The 20,422-nt window shown below is 35.2% G+C and overlaps 1 long non-coding RNA gene across 1 annotated transcript; it reads left to right on the forward strand.

The window, feature by feature from the left end:
- The first annotated feature begins 11,015 nt into the window (after positions 1–11,015).
- LOC110722371 lies at positions 11,016–11,745 on the forward strand. The gene is made up of 2 exons (XR_002511577.1): positions 11,016–11,177; positions 11,412–11,745. It is a non-coding gene; the product is annotated as an uncharacterized LOC110722371 (long non-coding RNA).
- The last annotated feature ends 8,677 nt before the right edge of the window (positions 11,746–20,422 follow it).

The raw sequence follows: 20,422 nt of genomic DNA on the forward strand, positions 1-20,422 counted from the left end.
GCCGCGCGCAACTCTGACCTTGCTCTTTTTTTTTTTTTTTTTTTTTTTTTTTTTTTTTTTGTTGTCGAACCACATTTTTTTTCCGAATTTTTTACTATCTCTAGATAACAAGTTGGAATTAATTAGATTAGACGCAGAGCATATAAGCACATATTCATGTAGTCACATAAGCACATAAAAGGAACCATCAAAGCATACAATGCCATTCTATGGTCAAGGCTTGGGTGTCCAAAGTTACCATATCATAAGAACGATGCACGAATCAATCACTCAACGTGTTAACCCATGTCGTGATTCTCCCAACATTTTGTTGGCGATATGGGTGGGATGATTGTTATTGATTTCGGGATAGAAGCCTAGTGTTGGCGACCCCTAGTCAATGAGTCAATCCCCAATGGTTAAAGTGTGCTATGATTATGCATGATGCAATGTTGCTTATTTGGTTTTTACTTTTGTGAAAAAGGAAGATATTGTGCGTTCAAGTCTCACTCTCTAACTAGAGATTATCCAAGTTACCCTTCGTTACAACTCATAGGTAACCTAAGTTGGAAACCTTGAACCATAACCAAAAGCTAATCTTGTAACCTCTAAGTCCCCAGAGGAGTTGCCACTGTGAGGAGGGTGTGCCCGTCGTAGGGGATCCTTCTCCTCTATGCCCATGACCCTTTAAAAGCCTAGGACTTTACACTTTTTAAGGTGTGTTAGGATTTGAATTCCTAACTGTTTGTGGAACCTTGAATTAGAGTTGATTCTATCATTACGCTTTTTTGTAAGAAAGTAATAAGGAGTCGCCAATGAACTTTAGGAAAACTCATAAACCTCATTCATGCCTTTCTCCCAAGTAGGGTTCAAGGGATATTTAGCATGAATCATAAGTTTACCCATGCCTAAATTGGTCTACTTGTACCAGAAATGAGTTCGGGAGCGAGGGTACTAAAATAACGTTCCTTTTAGGGAGGAATTACTATTCTAGCCCAAGCGCGGCCTCTACTAGTTCTTCCTTTTTCACAATTTCATCACCAACTAAAACTAAGTTAGTTGATTTTATTTACAAACATTGATCACATAAAGATTATGTTGCAACGAATGTCATTATTCTTTGTAATTCGAATTCGTGAAAAGAACAAAAATAAACAAGATTCGCCTTGGCTTAAATGATAAAACAATCAATTAATTATTTCAATTCTAGTCTTGTTAACGCAAAATACTATGTGAAATTGATTAATTAAAAGTTTGTTTAAAGTGATCAAACAACACTAATTAGTTGATTAAAGGTTATCAAAACAAGAAAGGAAAAGGTGATTTATCTAAGTGCTCGGGAATTTACCACTTTTCCTTGTTAGATCTTTGTTTAGAACACTTATGGACTCCTTCTTGTTCGGGAACCTCCATCGTAAGAACAAATAATAAAAAGGGTGAGTGTTTAGGACAAGGGGGATGATAAGTGCATAAGTTCACAAAGTTTCTGCTGACTTTCGGGTTAATTTATGTGTGTTCAAAGCTTCATATTGAACCTCTATTTATAGGGAATGAATGAGTTTAGGGTTTTGAACATTCTGTTGCGATAGGTGGCGCGCGTATCTCGAAAGGTCGCGCGAGGCTGCTGCGCGCAAGTGATTAAGCTGCGCTGCAATGGGTGGCGCAACCTATTGTCTTGCACGTGGCTATATGGTAAGATCAATTCAGTATATTTATGAAATTCTTAATCTTAGGCCTGTGCGACAACTTGAATTGTGCGCGGTTTTTCCTGTGGCAGCCTTAGATTTAACCTATGCACCTCTAAGTCCGTCAAAATTAGGTTTAATCTCGGGATTAGGCCTAATTACTGATCGGGCTTAAGTTTAGCATGCTTGGTTCATTTTATATTGGGTCAAGCTAGTTGTTTTATGTGTTTAAGCCTTAATTAGTAATCCATAAGCATTCTTCACTTTGATCCAACATAAAGATGGTGTTATTTATCGTCATACCTGATTGTCACTTATCTAAATGTGTTTTATCTTATTTGAACTTAGCGTAATTTATCTTATTTGAAATTATCTAGACATACTTGAACTTATCTAAATTTATTAGAACTTATGAAAACTTATTTTAGTTGTAATTTGTAGTTAGTTAACACTTTGAATTGAACTTATCTGAAATTTTTTACACCTGACATAAGTGAAAAGAAGGTGAACAGAACATGCCCTTAATTCATCTTACAATAAGTTAATTAAAGTCTACCTTATTCAACAATTTATGAACTAACATTTGAGTCATTCAGAATGTTGTAGTTGACTCTTGTGGATCCTTTTGTTAGATAACCCATTTTTAACAGAAAAATGGTGAAAAACTTTTGAATTTTTTACTCTAGAATAGAAAGTTCTTTTGACAAAATTTGGTAATTTTCTTAAATAATATGTACGTATTTTAGGGTTCACACGCTAAATTTGCCAAACATTTATACTAATAATTGTTACTTGCTTTGACAACTAACTTTTACCCACTATTTTAACAGCTAACCTCTAACTACTACTTCCTTTGTCCCAGTTTATAGTTTATGTTTGTGTTTTTTCACGGTATTTAAGAAATGGAAAGAGAAAGTGGATGATGTACATTAAAATAAAAAATAAAAGTAAAAAGTACAATTACAGACAAATATTTGTTAGATGAAGTTATCTTTTAAGGTTGTCAAGGACATGACAAATGTTTAGGCCAACCAATCTACATTGGTAGCTCTAAAAAACATTCGGGATCGAATCTGAAAATATTCAAGATCGAATCTGAAAAAAAGTGAAGGGTTGGAAAGAAAAATACTTATCTTAAGCATGGAAGGATGTTTTGATTAAATCAATAGCCCAAGCAATTTCGACTTATGCTATGCAATGTTTCTCCATTCCGACGAGTATTCTAAATGAGGTTGAGAAATTGTGCCGTAATTTCTTTTGGGGTCAAAAAGGGGATGAGAGAAAGAAGAATTGGGTGGCTTGGGAAAAGCTCTACATTCCAAAGAAGCAAGGTGGTCTCGGCTTCCGCAATATGAAAAGCTTCAATAGGGATCTCTTGGCTGAGCAAGCGTGGCGTATTCTCACCAAGGACTCTTTAATGGCTAAAGTTCTTAAAGGCAAATATTTCCCAAACACCTCTTTCATGGATGCAAAAATTGCCTCTGACTCGAGCTACACATGGAGATCGATCTTAGGGGCGCGTGATGTTTTAAGGGCATAAGGAAGATTGTTGGGAATGGTGCATCTATTGACATTTGGAAGGACCCTTGGGTTCCTAGTCTCCCTCGCTTTTGTGTGTGCAACTGTGTGTGATTTGATGGATAGCAGAAAGTGGAATTTACATACTCTGAGTTCCATTTTCTCACCTCTGGAATTGCGTGAAATCTGCAATATCCCCATTCCTCTTTTTGATAGTTCAAATTCCTAGACTTGGCACTGGTCAAAGGATGGCACATTCTTTGTAAAAAGCGCTTACAACATGCTTAGTATGGAGAATGTTCGTGAGAAAGCCACTACCTCTATGGCTAGGATTGATTTTGTTAAAAATAGATAAATAAACTTGACATAAATATATTCATGGAAATGAGAAAAACAAGCAAAGCTATTAAAATGTGAGAATGAGAGAAGTATTAGGAGTAACATTCATTTATTAGCATAAAACAATATTATATAAACGCAATATGTAATTCATTTTGTACTAAGAAGAAAGAAGTAGAAAAGTAAGAAACACATTTTGTAAGAGATATAAGAGTTATTGTTTAGTGCATTTGTTTTCCTCTCTATATTACTATCTGAAATATATTTGTGTGTCCACCACGCTTCCAACAAAGTGGTACCAGAGCCACGTTATATATAAGACATGGCAACAAAAAATAATGTCGTAGCTTTTCAATACCCCAAACTCACAAAAGAAAATTATGATAAGTTGTCTCTACAAATGAAAATTATTCTTAGCGCACAAGGACTTTGGGAGATTGTTGAGAAAGGTTTTATACAACCAGAAGATGACTCAAAATTAAATGAGGCAGATAAACAAGCTTTGGAAACCGAGAGGAAAAAGGATTAAAATGCACTTAAGGTCATCCATCAAGGATTGGATGATGATATGTTTGAGAAAGTTGCTAATGCAACCAACTCCAAACAAGCATGGGATACTCTTCAAAATTCGTTTGAAGGAGTAAGTAGAGTAAAGAAGGTTCGTCTTCAAACTCTAAGAGGAGAGTTTGAACACCTTGAGATGTCTGATAATTAATCCATCTCAGATTATTTTTAAAGAGTTTTATACGTTGTGAATCAAATGAAGAGGCTTGGTGAGTCAATGCCTGACTCTCGTGTAGTTGAAAAAAATACTATGTTCTCTTAATTCAGATTTCAACCATGTAGTGGTTGCTATCGAAGAGGCCAATAAGGACTTGGATACCATGACGGTTGACGAATTAAATGGGTCTCTTAGAGCCTATGAACAAAGAATAGTTAAAAAAGGTATAAAGGAAGATGAGCAACAAGTGTTGCAAGCTAAAATCTCTTTTAATAATAAAGGAGATACACGAGATAAGCAAAGATTTCAATCACGTGGTAGAGGCGGTTCACGAGGACGTGGACGTGGAAATGGGCGTGGCGAAGGAAGAGGAAGAGAAGACCAAAACACCAATAATTTTTATAGAGGTGAAACTTCTACCAGAGCATACCCCAGGGTGATCATCACCACTTGCACCTCACATCTGACGTCGGAAAATCCAAATCTAGAGTCCTCTTTCCCGAAGGGGAGGCTTCTGCCCAAGCCCCTGTGGCTGCCCCAGAGCAATTGTCGGTTGGTCAAGGTCGAGGAAGAGGTAGAGGAACGAACCAGTTTCAAAGAAATAATAACATTACTAATATTCAATGTTACAATTGTGATAAATATGGTGGGAATGTTATTCACAAAAGATGCAGGAAGATACAAATCTTATTGAAGATAAAGAAGATGCAAAAGATTCAACTATGCTGTTAGCTCTCAAAATTGAAGACAAGAGAGATGACAATTGCACATGGTATCTTGACAATGGAGCAAGTAATCATATGACAGGAGACAAAAACAAATTTGTTGATCTTGACACGGCTGTGACAGGGAACGTTACTTTTGGCGATGGCTCGAAAGTAAAGATTGAAGGAAAAGGTATAACAATGATTGAATTAAAGGATTCTAGTCACAAATTAATTCCAGATGTCTATTATATTCCTAACTTAAGAAGTAATATCTCAAGTGTGGGTCAACTCTTGAAGGTCAATGGATGTAAAATAATCATGGAGGGACAAAAGTTATGGCTACGTGATAGATACTCTAAGCTTATAGCCATAGTCTCTATGACAAAGAATAGAATGTTCTTGATAAACTTATTACAAACAATTAAACCTATGTGTTTGAAGACGTGTATTGAAGATCCATCTTGGAAGTGGCATATGAGATTTGGTCACCTTACTTTTGAAGGACTAAAGGAACTAGGTCACAAGAAAATGGTACAAGGATTACCCCATGTTGATCATCCGAATCAACTTTGTGAAGCATGTTTGCTTGGCAAACATTCAAGGAAGCCCTTTCCAAAATAAACTAGTTCAAGAGCTCAATAGCCACTTGAGTTAGTGCATTCCAGATTTTGAAACCTATCAAACCCCCATCACTCGGTAACAGTTCATATTTTATGCTTTTCATTGATGATTATAGCAAGAAGACATGGGCTTATTTCTTAGAAAACAAATCTGAAGCTTTTGAAACTTTCAATAAGTTCACGGCATTAGTAGAGTAAGAAAGTGGTTATTAAATAAAAGCCTTAAGGACTGATATAGGTGGTGAATTCACATCTAATGAATTCAACAAATATTGTGAAGACCAAAGAATTTTCTAGCTGCTTACTATTCCTAGAACACCACAAATATGGGGTTGCTGGAAGGAAGAATAGAACCATTCTCAACATGGCAAGATCCATGTTGAAAAATAAGAATATCCCAAAAGAATTTTGTGTAGAAACAGTTGCATGTGCAGTTTATTTGTTAAATCGTTCACCAACAAAGAGTTTAAAGAATGTGACACCTCAGGAGGCTTGGAGTGGATGGAAGCCAAGTGTATCACATCTTCGAGTATTTGGTTCCATTGCTTATGCACAAGTTCCCAAGCAATTGAGATCTAAACTTGGTGATCGGAGTAAAAAACTTCTTTTCATTGGATATGATGAAAAGTCTAAGGGTTATAAGCTGTTTAATCCAAACACCAACAATTCAGTAATTAGCCGATACGTAGAGTTTGATGAAGAGGCGACATGGGATTGGAGCATAGAAGAGGAAGAATCTTACAACTTTCTTCCTTATTTTGAAGAAGAAAATTCAACACAACATGTTTCTGCTCCCACTACTCCACCATCATCTCCTCAAATGTTATCACCTTCATTACATTTAAATGGAGATTCAACTGATTCAAGTGAAGGACCAAAGAAATATAAAAGTCTTTCCGATTTTTATGAATGACAAAAAGGTTAGAAGATAATACTTCTTTATTTTGCTTATTCAGTGATATTGAACCAATGACTTTAATGAAGCAACGAAACAAAAGGAATGGATTCATGCCATGAATGAAGAAATACAAGCCATTCAAAAGAATGAAACATGGGAATTGACACCACTCCCAAAAGGAAAAAAGGCGATAGGATTCAAATGGGTATTCAAAATCAAGAGGAATGCTAATGGTGATGTTGAAAGATACAAAGCAAGACTGGTTGCTAAAGGTTACAAGCAAAAGCAGGGAATAGACTATGAAGAGGTATTTGCCCCAGTTGCCCGACTAGAGACAGTGAGGTTGCTAATTTCAATAGCAGCGCAATTTCAGTGGAAGATTCATCAAATGGACGTAAAATATGCTTTTCTAAATGGATTTCTAGAAGAAGAAGTGTACATTGAACAATCAGAAGGTTATGCTGTCAAGAGACAAGAGAATAAAGTACATAGATTGAAAAAGGCTTTATATGGGTTGAAGCAAGCTCCTTGAGCATGGAATAGTCAGCTCGATAGATATTTACAAGAAAATGGATTTTGAAGGTGCATTTATGAGTATGCACTCTATGTCAAAAAGAAAAACAATGATGTTTTCTATGTTTGCATATATGTGGATGATCTTATATTCACAAGAAGTAGTATTGAAATGTTTGAAGATTTTACGAAAAGAATGGCATGCGAATTTTGAGATGACGGATATGGGACTCATGTCCTATTATCTAGGAATTGAAGTAACTCAGAGTGATGAAGGAATTTTTATCTCACAGGAAGCTTATACAAAAGGAGTATTGAAGAAATTCAATATGTTGAATGTTAATCCAGTGAGCACTCCAATGGAATGTGGAGTGAAATTGTCGAAGAATGATCCGTATGGACAAAAGGTAAATCCAACCTTATTTAAGAGTCTAGTAGGAAGTTTAAGATACTTAACTTGTACTAGACCAGACATATTATTTGTTGTTGGACTAGTAAGTCGCTTTATGGAGAATCCATCTACTCTTCATCTGAATACTGCAAAGAGAATTTTCCGCTATTTGAAAGGCACATTAGATCATGGGTTGTTATACTCTACTTCACATGATTTCAAGCTTTGGGGATATTGTGATAGTGATTTTGTTGGAGATATTGATGATCGTAAAAGTACAACATGCTTTGTGTTTTTACTCGAAAACAATGTTGTTTCATGGAGTTCAAAGAAACAACCAATTGTTACACTATCTACATGTGAATCAGAATACATAGTTGCTACTTCGTGTGCATGCCATTCAATATGGATAAGGAGATTATTGAAGGAACTCCAACTGCCACAAAAGGAACCCACTGAGATTATGACTGATAACAAGTCAGCTCTTGCTTTGGCGAAAAATCCTGTCTTTCATGACTGAAGTAAACATATTGATACAAGATTCCATTTTATATGGCAGTGCATCGATCAGAAAGAAATTGAATTGAAGTTAGTAAATTCTTTGGATCAAATTGCAGATATCTTTTACGAAGCCATTGAAGTTTGAAGATTTTAATAGGATGCAGAAGCAATTGGTATTGTGAGAAAGTCAAGTTTAAGGGGGAGTGTTAAAAATAGATAAATAAACTTGACATCAATATATTCATGGAAATGAGAAAAACAAGCAAAGCTATTAAAATGTGAGAACGAGAGAATTATTAGGAGTAACATTCATTTATTAGCATACACCAATATTATATAAACGCAATATGTAATTCATTTTGTACTAAGAAGAAAAAAGTAGAAAAGTAAGACTCGCATTTTGTAAGACATATAAGAGTTATTGTTAGTGCATTTGTTTTCCTCTCTATATTACTGTCTGAAATATATTTGTGTGTCCACCATGCTTCCAACAGATTTTGAGTGGAATTGTATATGGAATGCTGAGATCCCCACAAATATAATAAATTTTTTTTGGCATGCTATTAGGGGGTCTGTTGCTGCTCGTGCTACACTGATTAGCAGGGGTATGGCTGTTGATCCTACATGCCCTATGTGTTGAGACTCGCAAGAGTCAATCCTGCACATGATGGTGTTCTATGGAGAGGCAAATATGATGTGGGTATCTCTCTCCCTTGAGATTGGAAGTAGAAAAGTTTCATGGGAGCAGCTTTGCGGAGTGGTGTGGTGAGGTGCGTGTGGCTCTTAAAGACCCCTCCTGGTGGAATATCTTTTGGAGTATGGTGAGGGGAATATGATTACGTAGGAATGAGTGGTTGATGTTATTCATAAGGTTGTAAGCATTGTAGGTGAATTCAAGAATGCCAAAGAGCAAGATGGCAGCCATTCCACTTCTGAAATTCTGGAATGTCGTTGGAAGGCTCCTCCATCTGGTATAATCAAGGTAAATTCTGACGCTACATTTCACTTAAAATATGGTGGATTGGGGCTGTGATGCGTGATGATGTGGGGGACGTTGTGGCTGCTACATGCTTGCAGGTTGAAGGCAAGTTTGCTGTAGACATAGCCGAGGCTATGGCATTGAGACACGCTTTAGTGATCTCTATAGAGTCGGGCTTTATGAAGGTATGCTCAGAGACTGATAATATCGAGTTGTATCACAGCTTGCAAAAGCGTAGGGTGGAACCGACAGCTTTTGGCTTAATCATCAAAGATATCCTCGTGCTTGCTAGCTCCTGCCATGCTTGTACTTATGCTTTTGTGAAGAGAGATGGTAATCGGGTTGCCCATAGCTTAGCCAAGCTTAGTTGTAATTTTAATTCTCTTAGAGTTTGGTTGGAAGAATATCCTAGTGAGATACATGAGGTTGTCATGGCTGATTTTAGCCTTTCTTCTACTTAATAATTTTGCTCATTTCCGTCAAAAAAAAAAAAAAAAAATTATAGACAAAAGTTAGAGAGAGAAAATAGAATAAACTAAAAGGCCGGTGAAAAATTTAAGGGTAAGTTAGAAAGTTCAATGAATAAAGTTTAAAATATTAAAATATGATATGAGGGGAAGAAAATTAGTAAAATATTGTTAAAAGTTTTCAGGAAAAAAAATATGGAGCAAGTAATTAATAAGATACAGTCGCAAAAAGTAAGTGAAACAAGTAATTAAATATGGAGGAAGTACTCAAGGATCATCGCTTGTTTTATAACTTAAATAATCTAATTCGTAATTAATTTTCAATTTGGTAAATTGTGATTAGAGATAAACTAATAAAGTAAGTGGTATTTTTTTTTAGTCCAAAAAATCTATTTATTAAATGGGAAAGATATTATAATTGTGAAAATAATGATGATCTTGAATAATGTGAAGATCCAAAAGGATATTATAGATGATGATCCTGAATTTATGAAGGTCCAAAAGGATATTATAGATGAGGATCTTAAAAATGTGAAGGTCCAAAAGGATATTACATAGGATTGTTTCAAAATTGTGAAGGTCTAAAAGGATATTACAGATGATGATATTGACTTTGTGGAGGTCTAGGCCAAAAGGATAATACAGATGATGATCTTGAATTTGTTAAGGTCTAAAAGGATAATACAGATGGTCTTGAATTTGTGAAGGTCCAAAAGGTTATTACAAATGATGATCTTGAATATGTGAATATCCAAAAGGATATTTCATAAATTAGGGAATGAATTATAAAGAGAATTACATATATTAAATTAGGGAGTAAATCATAAAGAGATTTAAATTTCTAGGGACTAAATTATAGAGATTTACATGTACAGATAATATAAGAACAATCATATCACTAATAAATAAAGTCGATCTCGTTGCGAGACCACGAGAAAGTGACACTTGGTGTTCCAGTTTTTCGCCAAGTGTCGCGCTACATAAGCGATAAATAAGTATTATTGTGACACATATGATGCTAAGTAAACAGATTTTACATAAATTTTTGTAAGATAAAAATATTGTATAGAGTTTTATTATCGATATACATATAATATTTCATATAAAAAAAATTAATCATAACTTTTTATAAAGATCTTATAACTCGATTCTATTTCCATCATAAAATTTGTTTTAAAAAATTCTTTAAAATAAAATCCATTTGTAATATACTCCCTTCGTTCCTGAAAGTTCGACTCACTTTGCATTTGCACGGTCTCCAATGAATATCTTTGACCATTAATAACTTCGGCTATGTATAAGTAAAAATTTAAAAAGTTGATATTTGAAGAATTTATCATTAGGGGAATCTAATAAGATCAAATTTGTTAATTTATTTTGATTGTATAAATCATAAAATGTGGTCAAAGTTTTGACCACATGAATAGTAAGTGAGTCGAACTTTCAGGAACGGAGATAGTATTTAATTTATTCAAAAAAATAATAGAGAATTAGTTAAATGCGTTTTAATATGTAAATATAATATTAATTGAATAAACGTAATTTTAAGTTAATAATAACATAGATATCTATTACAAATAAAACTACAAAAAGTACACTATATCATGCATATCAAAAAGGATTATATGATTGTATTTAACATAGCCAAAAAGTTTATCCTAAATTTTTATATTCTGAGCATCGTCCGGACACAAAACTAGTTTACAGTATATAAAGAGCCAAAACTTCATCACATCTCCATAAATTCTCCATCTTCCTACTTTATAATAAGAAACTATACTACATACTCTTGTTTAACAAATGCTCGAAAACATCATTTATGACTCTCATATTGGTTCTATTAGTTATTTTATCTTGTGGTAAGTGCTAGAGGTTATTTTTGTATCCAAATTAGTATTGTCTGTCAATAATTTATTTTTTTAATTAAGTTTACATTTACAATCAATTTACATTTTTAAATGATACTACTGTACACGTACACATGAAACATATTGCATGCCAAAGCACACACATACCCTTACATAGTGCAAATTTTATCATGGATTATAAATTTATATTTATTTATTTTAATTTTTTTTTTATCATGAGAGCAGTAATTAATGCTTCGAGCTCAAGGTTACCTCACGAAATTGGAGTACTTGGAGTAGGTGGGCGTTGCACACCAGATCTAAGATGTTCAGATGGAGAGTGTATCGGAGAGTGTATCGCAAGCTGTGGAGGGGAGGGGGGGCACAAGCTCCACATTCACATTGCCTTTGTGACTCATGTTGTTGTATAAGATAAATTTACATTGTAAAATAATGCAATAATTATAATTTGAATAAAGGAATGATACACATTCTTTGTAGTTCGTTGCATTCTCCATGATGATGTTGTAGAGGTAGATATGTCCCATTTTATTTACCATTACCTTTGTTTTTCTTGAGTTGCCCTCTTTTGCAACATAATAATTTTTACAAAAATTGTTTTTCTTTGGGAGTTGCCCCTCTTTTGCACAATAAAAAAAATAAAAATAAATAAATTATACTTGATGGTTATATAGTTCCGAACACGAGTAGTTCATAATTCACCTTCAAAAAATTAAGAAAATATATAGATAACGTAATTATGCTAATATAGAGATGTGATTTAATTGCGCAAGGGTGCAGTGATCAACATAATAAAAATACATGGTAAAAACATGTTTAATTTAGGAAAAACAAAAACAAATATTTTGATATTGAAAAACAAATATTTTAATAGGAATAACAAAAAGAAATGGAGAGAGAGAAAAATATTGCCTTAAATATTGAAATAAATTCAACCTTTTTTTTTTTTGACAAATAATTAATCAAGTAAGGGGATTTAAGAAACAATTCTAAGCCTTTTGAAATCAAATAGGGACAAATATGTAAAAGAACATTTTTAGAAATATAGATGTTCATGCATTATAAGAGTTTTGCTAAACGTTTTATAAGATAGGGATAATGTATTTGTTAAATTCAAATTTCTTCTATAGATATTGTATGAGTTCTTATTAATTAATTAATTTTAATTATCAAAACAATTGTTAATGTCTTTTATAGGGGCTTTATTATCTAAATAGAATTATAAAATTATGAGTTAAATAATAAATTTCTGATCTTGTATGAATAATATGACGTGGCAAATAAGTTTAACAAATTTAATTTCTTATTTTAAATCATACAATTATAACTTAGAACGATTAGAACCAACAAATCTAACTAATTGTTTATAAGATTTTTTTTCCTTCGAATTTTAATGAGTAAGCCAAAAAATATGAATACATAAATTCTAACAAGTATCCATGAACATTCATTAAAAATATCGTAACAAAATATACCAATAATATCAATGGCAAGTCCACACGAACATAAATTCTAACAAGTACCTATAAACATTTGTTAGAAATCGTAACATAATATACTGATAATATCGATGGCAAGTCCAAATGGGCAACTAATCTGAACCAACTGATTTATTTATGGTGCGTATAATCTAAACTTGCTCTATTTAGGATTTATTAGTCGTATGAAACAACACCAAGGACCACTATACTAATGTAGATAGAAATGTAGATCGAACAAAGAATAAAGGCAAAGGTTGACAAGAAAGTAACAACTTTACAGCATAATTTTGAAACCATTGATAATAAATCTCATCAGAATCTAAAGTAAAATTTGCCACGAAGAGTTGCACCAACATTGGATAGGCATTAGCTAGTCATAAATGAGCCAATAAACCCAACATAATGTGCACCATCAGATGTTGTATGTTTCTGAGAAGTTGCCACTCCGACTGCCACTTCCTTTAATTTAGTGGACTATATCATTTGATCATGCACTCTAACTTATCGGTAAGGCGTGTGGGTAATAGGTGATGCTTCCACGTATCGATGGTTGATTCTGAAGCAAAGACTAGTAATCTAGACGAGATTTGATTTTGTGTATTGGATGTTATATTTTAGAATTCTATCAAATAAACTAGCTAGTTGGCATCCGGTTCTTTATTGTATGTTCATACCAATATACCGTTTACCTTTTTTAAGAAATACGTGTATTATGTTATTAATCAACTTTAGTTGATAATTTGGCACCAACTCACAACAAGACTATTAAAAAAATGAAATAATGTGGATGTCAACTAGTCTGGTAGCTAAAGAGTGTTATGGGGTTGTACCCAAAACCTATTACTCCTTCTGTCCCTTTTTGTTTTTTCCATTTGTTATCTTGACACAATTTATAAGGTAAAAGAATATCCTAAATTACTCTTAATATACTCCGTATAAGACATAACATAGTCATGTCGGGTTTTTATTTGATTCCTTTTAATGAATAGTTTATTAATAATTAATTGTTATATTTTTTACTAGCTAATGAGCGGCTAACAATATTTATGGTCAAAGATTTGCATTGGAAAAGGTGCATATTTAAAGTGGGAAGATCATTTGAAGATGGAGGGAGTATTAAATATTGTCTGCATCATTGTTCTTTGTGGCTCTTATTCCTAGCTTTGTTCAATGGAAAAATTTCTGGCTTCAATCATCTTTGTTCTAAGCTATATAATCTTGGCCGTTTATTTGTAATTTGAGGAATAATTTTTTTTTTTATTTTTTTTTTGAGGAACGCAAATCTGAGGGATATTACTTATAAGCTCTTAGGTTTATGTAGACCACCACATATATAAGGGAGTAATGAATGTAAGAAATTTATTTTGGTTTGAACTTAGATGAGAATTTTCTCTCCACTATAGTCTTTATGGCTATTAGTCTTATTACAAATCTTTGTAATTTCATCAAAATCTTGCTAAGACTCTATATGTTAGGCTTAGATTGAAACCTTTGATACATTGAACTTTGTGGTTAATGTAGCAAGAATCATCTGTTATTGCATTTATTACTTATCTGCTCATAGTTGCTCAAATATCTATAAAGATTGTTTCTTAGGAGTTGAAAAATCATTGAGCAATCATTATGTTCTTGATTATTTCACAATTAGTGGTGATATGGTAAGTGTTTAGGGTAAAAGATACCCCAACACGTGGTCCAATCCTATACTGACACGTGGCCCTATTAAAGCGCAAAACGTGTCCCTATTAAAGCGCAAAACATGTCCCTATAGGAAGATGACACGTGGCAACCCTAAGAGCACCTGAATGAGAGAAAAGTCCTCACATCAGGAGGCCCAAATCTCGAGAAAGTAGCAAAACGGCGACCCAAAGGACACGTGTCCTTATCTGATTGCACCGCCAATCAGAGTCTAGCTTTTTAGGGCACTAACCCTAAAGGGGCTCACTTTCCCACCCCTATAAATACCCAATCATTTATGATGGGAGGGGTGGATTAAGACATCATTCAAGAGCATTGAATAGCTCCAACTTCTCTCTACTTTCTTTCTCCACATTACTTCATTTTTTCGGTCACTAACTTAACCGTCTGTGGGAATACACGTCTAAAATGGCTAAAGATGGTCAGACACCTGGTCCTGGTGAGAACGGGCATGTAGAGAATATCATCGTAACAATCAACTCTAACGATCCTTTGACCGCTTCATTCCATGAGGTGGGGGATCCCCCGGTCACAACTGTTTCCTTGAAGGCCGCCTTGGAAAAGCTCCAGAAGGAGCTTGAGGGTAAGATTTCCTCTTCTTCTAGACAGCCGTCCAGAAGAGAAGGAAAGGGTGTTCGAATGAAACCCTAGGGCAAGACGACCAACACTGAGGCTGTTGGGAACGCCCCATTCAGACGACATGCAAGGTCACCAGGGGTGCCCCGGATGAAATGGTCCAGGCTCCTTGAGAAAACACAATCGGCTGGGGGGCAGACCAAGCAGCCTTAGAGGCAGCCGAATGAGCCGTCCCAGCGCTGGAAAGATGCTAGAGACTATCTCTGGCACAAGCGGCGGGAGCAGGCACACTAGTCAGACACTGCCTCCACTCCTACCATGCCGGATGAATTCTCCAACCATACTCTCTTCAAGCATACTAGCTCGGCCAGGACCGTACCAGCAGGAGTCAAGTTCACCGTACTCAGACTCCAATTCCATTAATCCAACCACCTCAACTCCAAATGCCCCAGAATTATGGTGTAATTCTACTGCCTACTCCCCCTGTCTATGGGCAGTACGGGCAGTATGACCAGTCGTATGACCGGGCTGCATACTTGGGCAGACCGGCCACACAACCTCATCCCATTGATTGGAAAATGCGCTTGTTAAATCTTGGTGACAAGCCGCCTCCGTTTTCTCAAGAAAATCTCAACTCTCCTCATCCAGCTAAAGTGAAGAGCGTACTTATGGGCGCCTATGATGGTACAGACAAACCGGAAGAGCATGTTACCTTGCACAGAAATCTAATGTACTTGCAGAGTATGGATGATGCCACCTGGTGCAAAGGCTTCCCGGCCGCCCTCAAGGGTGTGGCTCAAGACTGGTTCAATAGTTTGTCAATCGGATGCATCAATTGCTTCACAACTCTCAGCTTATTATTTGTTGGATACTTCTCCTACAATATTTCACCCCGAAAGACTAGTCTTAACTTGTCAACCATCGTCCAAGGAAAGAAAGAGGGGTCGTACTCGTACATCCAAAGGTTCAACTTAGAGAAAGCTCAAATTCCAAATCCGCCGGATGATATGGCCTACTCAGAGTTCCTTCAAGGTTTAACGAAAAATGCAATGGTTTCAAGTTTGATCTGATCAGGAAAAAGATTCGGACATATGCAGGTTTTTTGCGGGAGGCCGAATCATATATTTAGGCAACTGATTTTTGTTCCATTACAAAATCATAAGAGCCGGCCAAGGGGACCAAGAAGAAACAATCTTCTCAGCAAGACTCGGCCGAAAAAAAGAAGAAAGGAAGCAAAAAAAGAAAAGAAGTTTGGGTGGCCGACTTCCAATAGATGAAGTCAAAGAAAGCTAAGACGTACGACCCTCAGTACAAGTACAATAAAGATTGTTATTCAAATTTGATGGAAATCAAAGATAAGTGAGTTTGAGAAGCCTCAGCCTTTGAGAAGGTCGGCCTAGTACAGAAACAAGAACAAGTACTGTCATTACCACAAGGATGTAGAGCATTACACGAACGACTACAACAATTTGAAGAGGTTGCTGGATAAACTAGCTGAGAAGGGCATGCTCAACTCATACGTCCTGAAGTCCAAGTTCACCTACTCTCGGACAGACAAAAAATCTGTGAAGAAAAAAGCAAAAGAGAAGGAAAAAAATGATGGAAATAGCACAAACTCAGGGTTCGTGACCGTTATATCAGGCGGCTTTACTACAAGCAGCCCGACCATGAAGGGAATCAAGCAGGATGCTTGGAATTTTGAAAATGTGATGTTCACCAAAGGGGTAAAGGCCGAGCCCTTTCCAGAAGTGACGGCATGTGAGGCAGACCGAGGAAAAATTAAGGCCCCTCACAATAATGAACCCATGGTGTTCATCTTGAAAGTTGCCAATTTGAAGGTCGGACGAGTGCTAATAGACACCGACAACTCGTTCGACATTATCAGTCTAGCATGTATGAAGAATCTGAAGTTCCTAGAGGACGCCTTAAAGGATATATCTCACCTGTTGGTTGGGTTCGATGAGAGTACTATTCACCCAGTCGGAGGGATAGACTTGCCCGTCCGATTTGGGCAGAAGGGAGTGTAGGACTTTAGATACTCTAAGCAGAATTTCATGAATCATATTCATAAGCATTTAATAACCAAGATCTATGCACAACACATAAAGATCATATAATTATACCTTTGAAGCGTGATTCCATGTGTGATCGAGCAAGAGCAATAGGAGAACTAGAACTCCAAACGTGTTTCCTCTACTTGGTCCACGTGCACAAATTGAACCTCCACTAATTCCAGTTAGTTGTGATCGAACCCTTTCAATCAACCTTCTACGGAGAGGAGAGGAACGAACTAACCACGAACACCACACGCCACCAAGGAGGGGCGGCCGTACGGATGGGAGAAAGGGAGAGGGCGTGCGTGTGAGAGAGAGAATAGGGTTAGGGAGTTTGGTTGCCTTGCTTCACAAATTCTCTATATGATTAATTGTGATGTCTTATTAAAACCTAGGCAAGGAATTTATTTATAGATCACATCTATAATTAGAGTCCATGTGAAGCCCAAACTTCTGACTTAATTCTAACTACTCTAGCCCAACTCCTTACATGGTTTGTCATTACCTCATGAGGTCCATTAATGGGCCTCATACTTGTTCAACCCAATACCCTTGTGTGTGACCTCATAGGATCCATTATATTGGGTTTTGGACTATTTAACTAGCCCAAAGATCATTTATCATATTTAGCAACAGACAATGACGACCCAAAAGAATTTAATACTGTTTTTTAATCCCAACTTTCACCAATTTCTTTTTATTAATCCCAACTTTAAGGTGGGTTATCATTCTTCAATCCCAAAAACCGGTAACCTGATGAATGGGTAAAAAAAAATTTTAAAGAAATGTTTGACACGTGACACATGTTAATTGCTTTAAAAAATTAAAATTAATAAATTAAATCAAATAAATTAAGAAAAAAAAATTCTTCTCTTTTTTTCTGTTTTTTTTCTTTTTTAAAAAAAAATTATGTTCATTTATTTTAAAAAAGTAAATTAAAATAAATCAAATCAAATCAAAATAAAATCAAAAAATCAAGAGAAAGGAAAAAAAATAAAAGGAAATTTTTTTTTTCCTGTTTTTTCCTTTTTGTAAAAAAAAAATTCTGTTTATTTCTTTTTAAAAAAATAAATTAAAATAAATAAAATAAAATAAAATAAGAATAAAATCAAAAAAAGCAAGAGAAAGGAAAAAAAATAAAAGGGATTTTTTTTTTTCTGTTTTTATCTTTTTTTAAAAAAATTGATTCAGTAAAAAAAATATGGACCGTGGCGACACATGTCATATGTTAATTGCGTCAAAAAAATAAAATAAATAAATTAAATCAAATAAATTAAGAAAAAACAAAACAAACTCCTTTTTCTTTTTTTAAATCTTTTTTTTCTGTTTTTTTCTTTTTTAAAAAAATAAAAATAAAAAAATTTGGTCAGTAAAAAAAAAATCGTTCAAAAAAAAAATTAAAATTGGACCACTCACGTGGCGACACGTGTCCAGCAACCTACAATAGAAGGTTTTTGACTTTTGTTGACCGGTTTGGGTATGAAGAATGATAACCCACCTTAAAGTTGGGATTATTGAGGAATAATCCAAAGTTGGGATTAATAAAAATAAATTGGTGAAAGATGGGATTAAAAAACAGTATTAATCCAAGAATGAACTAATTATCACCAGAATAGTGATCCTTGATCTATTTAGTAATTGCACTTGACGAAGACGTAAACCCTTCAATCTCCCACTTGTCTGAGACAAGTGCGCAATATTCAAATTCCTTAAGTCAATGTGTGTCGGTTTGATAATATGATTGCATCTCATGTCGTGATCATATTAATCTACAAATCTTTTCTTGAAACTGAGTTAGAATTACAAAAACAAATGATTACTATGTTATCCATTTGAGCACGGCCATGCATTTTTCTGAATTCTCCCTCTTCAAGAGACCATGACACATTCCTAATTAAATAGGTATATTCAATCCAATCTTGTGGCAATCAAGGCTCTCACTTAACTTTTGAAGTAACCAGGAAACACCTTTTATACTCTCTTACGGAATGACGTTTGGATGTACCATAGTTAAATCAATCATTGAATGAAATCATTGTTCCACTCATGTCAAAGGAATCCACTAATATATCTTAAAGCTCTATACATGAACTTCAAAGTAGGTTAATAGTTCGATCATGCATCATTCATGCATACCCATGTGATTGACCGAGCATCTCTATGCCCCTATAGCCCATGCAACTACGCTATCCAATCATTCTTACATGTTGTCCATTTATTGAAATCATTTACATGCAATTTTATGATTTCGAACTAGGAACTTAAATATTTTATGAATTTAGTTCACCTGTGGGGTATCATTCACCAAGTCATCAAAACAAATACTAACATAGTTCTACAAGTAAATGTATTACATATGTAATAAGTTTTCTCAAAACAAATACAACATAAATTACATCACTTACTTCAATCCAGTTGCCCTAGTATGAGCTTCATGCTTGGGCTGTGGAAGGGGTTTAGTAAGCGGATCAGCGATATTCTCATCCGTATGAACTTTTCTCATTTTGACATCTCGCCTGCCAATAATCTCTCGAATGAGGTGATACTTCCTCTCAACATGTTTGGATTTGAAATGTAACCTTGGCTCCTTTGATTGAGCAATGACGCCATTGTTGTCACAAAACAACTTTATTCCTTCTTGAGTACTTGGTACAATGTTGAGCTCAGTTAGGAACTTCTTGATCCAAACAACTTCCTTAGCCGCTTCACCACAGCCAAATACTCAGATTCTGTCGTAAAGTCTGCGACAGTGCTTTGCTTTGAACTCTTCCAGCTCACTACTTCTCCATTCAGACAGAAAATGTACCTGGAATGGGATTTGAAATCATCTCTTTCTGTTTGGAAACTCGCATCCGTATAGCCCTTGAAAACCAACTCATTTTCGCCACCATATACTAGAAACATTCCTTTAATTCTTCTCAAGTACTTAAGGATGTTCTTGGCAGCTGTCTAGTGTGCTTCACCTGGATTTTCCTGAAACCTACTACACATGCTTAGAGCATATGCAACATCCGGCCTTGTACGTATCATGGCATACATAATGGACCCTATTACAGATGCATAAGGTACACTATCCATACGCTTCAACTCTTCTAGCTTTTGAGGGCACTGAGTTTTACTGAGCGTAATACCATGAGACATGGGAAGAAATCCTCTCTTGGAGTTTTTCATGTCAAACCTATCAAGGATCTTATCAATATAAGTCTCTTGACTTAGTCTAATCATCCTTCGAGAATTGACCTGTCTCGATGGATCTTGATTCCCAAAATGTACTCGGCGTCACCTAAGTCTTTCATGGAGAAACAACTCTTCAACCATTCCTTGACTGACTCAAGCATTAGTATATCATTCCCCATGAGCAGTATGTCATCTACATACAAGACTAAGAAAACTAGGCTGCTCCCACTAGACTTCTTGTATACAAAAG

The sequence above is a fragment of the Chenopodium quinoa genome, unplaced genomic scaffold (assembly GCF_001683475.1).
Source record: "Chenopodium quinoa cultivar QQ74 unplaced genomic scaffold, ASM168347v1, whole genome shotgun sequence".
Taxonomy (NCBI): Eukaryota; Viridiplantae; Streptophyta; class Magnoliopsida; order Caryophyllales; family Amaranthaceae; genus Chenopodium; species Chenopodium quinoa.